The sequence below is a fragment of the Henckelia pumila genome, chromosome 4, assembly GCF_033568475.1.
Source record: "Henckelia pumila isolate YLH828 chromosome 4, ASM3356847v2, whole genome shotgun sequence".
In the NCBI taxonomy this organism is placed as follows: domain Eukaryota; kingdom Viridiplantae; phylum Streptophyta; class Magnoliopsida; order Lamiales; family Gesneriaceae; genus Henckelia; species Henckelia pumila.
Window position 1 is genome coordinate 225,295,784 of NC_133123.1, and position 10,138 is coordinate 225,305,921.

Below are 10,138 nucleotides of genomic sequence, written 5' to 3' on the forward strand. Positions count from 1 at the left end.
TATATATTAGTTTGTCGAATGAAGTTATTATTAATTATTTTGAGAAAATGTCAAGTCGTAGGGGTAAATTATAAGTAAAATTTGAAATCTAAAAATATTATTTAAATGAGGTACTGTATTTAAATTTTGTTATATTATTATTATATATATATGTATATATGATCTTTTATTATGTTTGGTTGCCCTCCCTTGATAAAATTTCTAGATCCGCCCCTAACTTCAGTTTATGAATGAAATTACTGGTTTATGAAAAATATGTCATGCAACATTTGAGAGAAAATTCTCTACATTTCAGGATACACCAATAATTGGTTGTCACTTATAACCAAATGTCCAAATTCAACTGATTTTCTCAATACATCATAATTTAATTTTGTTATACCGATAAAAAATTTTCTCCACAACATCTTTAATTATCTTATGCATGACCCGATAATTAGTTGTTAAGTCTTAAAATAATCATTCATTTCATACAATATTTGGACATTTAGCATCGCAAAAAACAACATTGTAACATAGATATCATAAACAAATCACATAAATGCTTTCAACCACATACTAGGATTTGCATCAGAGTGGAAAGCCTACAAAGGATCCCAAAATAGGAAAAAATGGGTAAAAGCAAGCAAAGAAATTGAAACCCTATGACCATATGGAGTTGCCACCTATGTCCGTCAAATATCAAATCCACCCCACTTTGTATAAAATCTTCTGCAGGACGCAACAAATCCTCCCATCCTAATTTTCTCCATTCAAGGGTAATTTTTTTTAATTATTATTTTGTGTGTGTTTCCATTCTAAGAAATCCATAAATATATATTGTCACAGTTGCAGAAGCTGGCCTCACTCGGGAAAGTATTCAATGTTTTGCTAAAATTTATTGCCATATTGCGTTCAACATTCCTGAGACATTGAGGATTTGTTACAATTGATTCTGAGATTTAAAATCTCATTTCACATTTGAGATTTTGACATCGGATTTGCTACAAGTCATCGTCGGTGAATACAAAGTTAAACCTACCTTGAGAATATTATCCTAACTGTGGATCTAATGACTCAATGATTTGTCACACTAGCTAGCTTTATAACATTTATTATATCTATGATTTTGAGACATGAACCATTAAATCTATGATTTGGATATATATATATAAAGAAAATAGAATGATTGTGCTAGATCCCTGCCTCTCACATGATCGGTTATTAAAACTAGTCAACTAACTTATGTAAATTAATGAAATAAAAATATTATATTATCCAAAAAATGCGGATAATTCAGTCATTTGAAATCTAATCTATCTAATCTAACCTATAAAAAAGAAGTTGATTAAAGAGGAAAAGAAATTTTGATGATGGTACTAAGTATATATGGTATAGATTACGATCTTCTTCAAATAAAATAAAATAAAACCAAAACATAAAATTAAATAATATTTGAAACAAAAGATCAAATCCAACTCTTTTTTCTCTGCGAATGACAGATCTTTCGGCACTAAACAGTCCTTAAATCTCGCTTTTCTTGTTTATTATCCCTTTTTTCTTCTTCATCACAAGCCCTTCTTCTTTTTCTTCACCAATAAACTCTATAAATACGAAGCTTTTTCTCAAAGTGAATCTCACTCATTGAGGAAACATATGGACACCCTTTGAAGCTTTATTATCGTCCTTTGCTTAGCTTTTTTGCTCCCCCTTTTTCTTCCTTTCCATCGACTAGTGATGTCAAATTAGGGTTTTCTGAAACAAACCCTTTACTCTTTTTTTTTTTTTTTTGTATCTTAATTAATGGATTGATGATGGAGATCTCAAAGTCAGTTTTCGCTGGTGCAGCATCATCAAGATTCACATAGCTTTTTTTTTCTGAGGCTTGATTATAATGGAATCTCATATATATCAGACGTGAGAATCTTGATGATGCTGCAGCGGCGACGAATGACTAAATTTTCGACGCATTTTTTGTGATTCTTCCAACATATATAATGTACGGTACCATGTTTTTTGTTCATTATATCATAGATCTAGCCTATATACACACGCACTATGAACACATAATATGGGATTTTATTCTAGGGTTTTTGTGTATCTCGACTGTTTGTTTTGAGTCTTCTGCCACGAATAAATTGAAGGGTATATCTTTTTTTTTGAAATAAAAAACTTGAATATCGACATTTTAATGCTGGTTTTTGCAGTGAATCTTGGACTGGCTTCTGCTGTACTTTTGTGTAACATGGGATGATTCAAATCCGAGTCATCTTCCTTAACATCCGCTGATGTCTGAAAAAGTTAGCGAGGTTTCATCAGGTTTGTCAGTGCTTTTAAATAAATTTGTGTCTTGTACAGAAAATGAGGCGATGTTTGATCCAGTATTTAAATGAAAACATTCGCATTCATTCCACTGCTTTATCGAGACTCTTTTTTTTTTTTTACCGATCGATGAGCAATATATAATATATCGTTTCGTTGTATACATGTTCAAATTTTTGGTTCACTCGAGCTTTGTCAGATCTGGTAGTTTAATGTTTCCTTTCTTGATTCTAAACATGCTTTACAGAAATTTTTTATGTATCAAAGTTCTGAATTAAATTCCTGTAAATTATGTTGTACATCTGTCTGGTTATTACATACTAATTTCATCATTGCTTTGTGTTGAATTTCATACGCATTTCTTTTTTATAAAAAAAATGGTTAGCTTGGTTTTGTTTGAGTGCTTCTTGTCGAACCATGTAGATTTGACAAACGGCATCTTGAAATGATATCCTTTTGGTATGTTTTTAGCTTGGTTTGTTCAGTTGGTGATTTTCTGTCTCAGCAATTTGGATAAAATAGAAAGAAACAGAAAATGTAACCATATTCTATGTTATTACAATAATATAATTATTAGCTTGTCCTTTCGAATTTTTACAAGTGTGTTATTGATATGTGTGGATTTTGTTCTTACGATGGGGATTGTAATCTTATGTCCTTGTTCTACCGAAATACGAAAAATTATGATAGCATCACTTGACAATGGATTATAATACAAGAATGCCAAAAAAAAGTAGACGAGTGAAATGGACAGGATCATTCAATCGTTGATTAATTGTGTGTTTATTTTGAGACAAACTTATCTTCTTTGCTAGCTGGAAGTGTAGAATCGTGACATTTGGATTACTGTACGTTATAAAAAAAATTATGTGTGAAATTTTAGGACGATTGTTCCTACAAGCGGGGAGGCCTGTAAAGTACAAAGCATAAGATCTAAAAAGTTGAGAATAATCAGTGCTTCCAAATCATTCTTCATTTGCTTTCTTTCACACATTTTATGAATATTCATGAAATGATCCAGCGTCCTGCGTCTATACATTTTTTTTTGTTTCATTAAAAATCACTAAAAATCTCTAATAATATCGCATTCTAATTGCCTATAGCAAAATGAACAATAGTTGCAAGGATGTCTTATTGGCTATGCATTAGATATTTGGCAAAAACTCCTATGAAACGGTCTCAAAGGTAATTTTTTTTTAGACGGATCTCTTATATGGGTTATCCATTAAAAAGTATTACATTTTATGCCAAAACTATTACTTATCATTATAAATATGGGTATGATTGACCCGTCTCACAGATGAGACCGTCTCACAGATGAGACCGTCTCACAGGAATGTTACTCTAGATATTTTCTCTTAAATTATTGGAATTGTTTTACTAATTTTGAAGTTAATTACCAAGTATATATATATATATATATATGAATGATCTTGTCTTGTACAATTATGGGAACATATAATGCATGCTTTTCTCTTGTATCTTGACAAAAGGAGTGCGAAAATAAAAAACAAGTGAAATAGATTTTAGCAAGTGGCGTGAATTGAGAAAATCATAATCTTACCCATTAGTTGTATAGTAACATTTTGGTTTGGCCGGAGACATTTACTTTCATTTACAACACGTCCTATTTGTTCCTTCTTGTTTCCTCTCTCAATTTTCGTTTATAGTACATAAACTCAATTCAAATGTGATCAAATTTTTAAAGCATTAAAACAAAGAAATACTCTTAAAAAAATTCTGTAATTTAATTAAATAGAAATAATAAAAAATGATACTTCATTCGAAATTATTATTATTATATAATTAAAAATATTACCCTACAATTCAAACTGATGGTGATAGGAATCACGTGTTTAATAACTGTTGGGCTTGAATACATGTCAAATGGACGAAATGATCTTTGTCAGAATGAAAATACGAAAAGGTTTGTTTGTTTGTTTTATATTTTATCTTTTATCTTTTATTGTTTCGGTGGATGAAATCTTGAGAAACAAACCGAACAAAGCTTCAAGTTCTAAGATTTGGAATATCTATATCTATATCAATATCCATATCCATATATCCGTTAAATTTATAATTTACTCATAAGTATCAATTATAATAAATTTTCAAAAGATCAAAAATATTATCTCAATGAATTATATATCTAATGTAGTTCCATAATTGTTATTGAATGATAATTAAATACTATATATACCCAAATAAATCATAAATCCTACATAATAATAATAATAATAATAATAATAATACAAGCATGCACACATCTTGTATGTCACGATCCGTTACTATGAATTAAAAAGGTAAATTCTTAGCTCGATTTCTTTATATTGTATACACATGTATCTAAGCGAAGCATTGCGACATAGTAAAAATTATAATTATAATTTCAATCTTGCATGTTTCTCTTTGTATATTACATGTTATCAAATTTCATTGTCTCCTATTTTCATTTTTTTGAATTTTTATTCTTTTTTCCATGGGAATGTTGTGTCACTAACATACATCACTTGTGTTGTCGCACAAAAAACACAAAACAAAAAGATAGAAGTTGTAATTTATTTTAAAAAAAACTTAAATAAATTCAGAATTTCAAATTTTTTATTTAAAAAAATGAGAAGTAGTTTTTGCATTTGGAAAATTGTTGAAAATTGCGTTTGTTTATTTTTAACAGAAGTAAAGGGAGAAGCCAAGAAATCAGAAATTATAACCTCAAGTGCTTTTTAAAACAGATTTTTTTATCACCAAACAATATCTTTTTTTTCATGGAAAAACACTTTTTTTAAACAAATATTTTAGTCGGTCGACTTCTCCAATCAAACGGACTCTAACACTCTAACACTTTAATTTAACAATGTAAATTCGAAAACAGACAAATTTATTGCATCAAAATATAGAGTTCTCACTCTATCATCATATCACATAATTCAAACAAGTTCATTTTTTTCAAGTAGTTAATCTTTTCGTTTTTTTCTTATTTCCATTGGTTTATAAAAACTTCAGAAGTTGCATTTCCTCTGTAATTTTAAAATTTTTATTTTTAATAAAAATTAAATTATATACTCATGGATTTATCCGGTTAATTGTTAAAAAATCCCCCCATCACATGTTTTATTATAATTCAGTTCCTGTCAGGTTTTTTCTTTTTCTGATCCATTAAAAGTTTGTTTCTACTCCCTGGGCCCACAAATAATTTTCAAAGTAAAAAATAAGTATAAAAAATTAAAAATATGGTACAAACATATGAAATTTGAGTAGTAATTATTTCAAATCTGATACAAAAACTTATTTTCTTGGTATAAAACCTTTTGTGTTATATTTCATCTCTCTAAAACTAAAAATATAAATCATGATTTTGTACTCAATTTGAGATAATTAATGCCAACAATATATAATTCAATACGTAAATTAAATATTTTTGTACTCAAATTTCTTAAATTAATACAAAAAAAAATTGTTATTTTTGTGATTTTCAAAATACTAATATATGTCAAGAAAATGATGAACAAATATTTTAATATAAATATTTTGTACATAAACATGTATGTACAATAAGTTTTGGTAGTAATAAGTAATTCAAATGTTATACTCAAAATCTTGATTTTTATACTAGATCTGAAACTATGAGTACTCAAATATTATATATTAGTATCATATATTTAAATTTTTGTACCGATTTTTATCCATGAAAAAAAAGTGAGATCAGGGGGTTCAAACAAAAATTCCTGACACAAGGACTGATTCTTAATTTATACTTGATCTCAGGGACTGATTTCCAATTAGCCCTATATCTATACTACATCCACCGAGATTATCATTCCCTTACATAAACAATTATAGACATTTGAATCCTCCTTGATCGCCCTGAGTTTGTGAGATAGAAATTAAAGCTATCTTATTTAGTTTTGAGGGATTTGTTTGTAACAATGGTATTAATTTGTGTTTGTTAAAATTAGAAGTGAGAATTTAAATATTTATGTAGAAGTAATTAATATCAAGACATAATATAAAATTAGTAACAATATATGATATCGCTAGGGAATAATAAAGATATATTAGTGTGAATTGACAGTTTTGTTTACATAGAAAAAAAATTGATGAAAGGATAATTTTAAAAAATAAAATAAAAATATGACAGTGATATTTATAATAATATCATAATACTTGAGAAGAAAAAAATAAAACCAAATATTGCTCTAGCTGATGATAGAAAGTGATGGTGTAAGACGAGACTTGAGGAATTATTGCGTTCCATGATTTGAATGATAAAGCATCCAAGTCCACTTTGTCCTTCGACGATTGTTAGAACCTACTCAGAAAATCCTTATTTTTTTATTAAAAAAACAAAAAGAAGAAGTAAAGAATCAATTACAATAATAATAAAAATAATAAAGAATATTTCATATCTAAAAATTCCTCAAAATTATTTTATTTCTAAAATATTTTCAAAACAAAATCCAATATATTAGAATTAATAGTAAATATTATTTCACCGAAAATGGTGTAGGTATTGGACATGATATTAAAAGACCAATTTTTTTTTAAGGACGGAGAGGGTTTGATATAAGGGGTAATTATTTTAAAATCCCTAAACCTAAACATAAATTTCTCCTAACTTCCTACATTTAAATTTTTTTAGTTTGCACTCCCTAGTGATCCCCAATTTTGATTAAACAAGTATTTAACTAATCTTTTGTACTTTGGCATTGTTTTACCTATCGAACCAGTTCATGTCGTGAAGAACTATTGGTTGCGCAAGGTTTTCAGTCTATATACTTTAGATTAGGGTCCAACATGCTTCCGTAAAGTAAATCAAATTTAAATACCTCTTTGACCATAATGTCGTCGGGTCATACCTGCCGAGTTTTACGAAGTGCTCCTCACACTCCAACCACGCAGTCGCAACAGATGGTTTCTGCACAAGCTCCTTCAACGACACCCAGCACAGCCTTAATTCGTTTTCTACCTTAAGGCGTATGGTATATAAATTTAATTATAAAATATGAACATGAAAGAACAAGAGACTTTAGAAAAATTATTCAGACATAATATTATTACATAAATCAACTCCTTTGAAGAGGAGAAAACAACTTGTTTAGCTACTCATAGTAGCCTCGTTCTTGAAATACATAAACGAAAACTTATTACAATAGAAAGAGAAATATTACAACAATTTTATTCGTAAGAAAACTGAAGGGAATGATCGATGTCTTCAGCTTCCTCAAATGCCTGTATTTATAGCTGTAGTTCACTCGTTTCACCGAGAAACTTCAGGGAATCTTACAGCTGTCTCGTATTTCTTTATGCCATTATTGATGGCATCTTTTACTAGAGGAGGAGGCAGCTGTCTTGAATTTTTTATGCCATTATTGATGGCATCTTTTACTAGTGGAGGAATCACATGCCTGCCACTTTCTTTTGGCTTTATTCTCCTCACATGTCTGTTTTATTGTTGTCGGGACATCTTTTGCTTTTGAAGTAGACCCCTGTGAAAACGCATCTTTGGTGGTCCTTGTCCACCTTTGATTGTCTAGGAAAAATCCTTTCGATCCATTCGGGGTCTAAAAGTTTTTCCAAATTCTGGCTCCTTCTGATTTGGGCATTCTGGGCAGATATTCTCTGATCATCGTCCAATATGAGCCATGTTACAAAATTTTCGGCGAGTTTCTTTACTCCCCGTCAGCTTGTTGTTCCACAAAATATTTCTCTTCTTTTCGAAGAGTTCTTCCGCAAATGCTGTAGTTTTTTCTGTCATTGTGTTCAACAGGAACGATCCGTTCACAGAATTTTGATAAAATTTGAATGAAAAATTGACTTTGTCCATCTCAGTAAGACAGACCCAAATACCCCATGCCCTTCTGGTTGAGATCTCATTTTCCCCGAAAGTGGACACCAAGGGTATTTCTTCAGTTTTAGGATCCTTGATAAATTTATGACTGTTTATATCAGGTCTCCTCAGCTTGATAAAATGAAAGGGTTCGTGTGATCCTTTCACTGTTGGTTCTGGAGCTTCACTGAAAAAATATAACTCAAGCACATCTCCTCTGGACAAATGATCATTATTTGCCCATGTTTCTTGGACTGCTTCCTGAATCCATTTTGGTAACTGTGATATCTCCAGAAAGCTTGGTGACGTTGTATAAACTGAGGCCAAAGCCCCAAATTCATACCAGAGTTTTACATCTTTAGGATTGACATTGTTTTTTAGCCAAACCCTTGGATATATTCCTGCAACATCAACCCTACAAGTGTTCGGGTTGATTTCATTCCTTGTATTCAATTTCTCCCACTTCTGTTGATAAACCTGGAATGGAGAAATAATAGATGGATTAGTATCAATCTTAGATTTTCCCTTATCAGTGTTGGGCCTAAGATTGATCTCTTCCTCTTTTACCCCAGAGGCGGAGGGTTGACTTGATGAGTTATCCTCATCAATTGTTGCTTCATCTAGATCATCAAAGGCTGATGATAGATTAGCTCTTGTTTCTTGAGTTTTAGATTCCTCAACATCTTGTTTCACAACCGGTGGTTGTATTTCTTGTTCTTGTAAAACCAATGGTTTTAGTATATCCTGTTTATGAGAAACCAATGGTTTCTCTATAGCCTTCACAATTGGCCCTTGAATAGCAGCCCATAGTTGTGTTTGAGCTTGCATACATCCTGTAATTCGATTAGATACTTTGATCCGATCATCTTATTGTAACCTGCCGGCCATTTTAGCATTAATGGCTAACTGGTTGAACTCGTTTTGAAGCAACCCAAGGTGTTTCCTGAGATGCCTCTGCATTTTCAGGATGGAATCCACGTCACTGCCTTCCATCTCTTGTTAAAAAATCTGCAAGAATATTTTCATGAGATTTAATAATAACAATATCAAAAATATAATTTTGACATAATGCTTGCCATCTTAATAACCTAGCTTTCTCAGGTTTAGATTCAATCTTATTCTTTAGGAAAGCTTTTACCTGGGTGTTATCAACCTTCAGAGTGAATTTTTTAGCAAGTAAAAATAATGGCCATTTTTCAAAAGCCCTTTTAACCGTATAAAATTCCTTCTCGTTGATATGTCATCTAATGGCCTCAGATTCTGAAAAAAGACCGCTACAGTATCTGCATGGTATTTCCCCCTCTGGAGTGATTTTGGTAAGGACTGCCGCCCACCAATCGTCACTGGCATCCGTAAATAATACCAGATCATCTTCATCTACGGGTATAGCCATTTTTGGGAGATTCTTACATATCTCTTTTAATTGGTTTACCCCTTTAGTATGGTCATCGGTCCATATAAACCTAGCATTGTTTTTTAACAAAGGAATGAACACCTTTCTGTACATTGCTAGATTGTTAATGAACATCCCTGCAAAATTAACTACTCCAAGAAAACTCTGGAGTTGTTTTACATCTTTGAGTTTATCTGGAAAATTCTTTACCTTTTCCACAATATGGGGTTGTATAATTATTCCAGTTTCATCAATCTCAATACCGAGGAATTCAATTTTCCTTGTTGCTATGACTGCTTTCTTTTCAGATAACACAAGTCCTTCTTGTTTACAAATTTTAGAGAAAATCTATAAGTGTTTAACGTGTTCGTCTATATTTTTTGATGCTATAAGAATATCATCAATATAAACAAACATAAAGTTGAAATAATCTTTAAAAAGGTTATCCATCTTTCTTTGAAATATCTGGGGTGCATTAGCCAATCCCATAGGCATAACTTCCCAAATATAGTGTCCTTGTGGAGTAGAGAAGGCTGTGAATTTCTTACTGCCTTCTTCCATTCTTATCTGGTAGAATCCAGACTTACAATCAAATTTTAAGAACACTCTAGCATTTC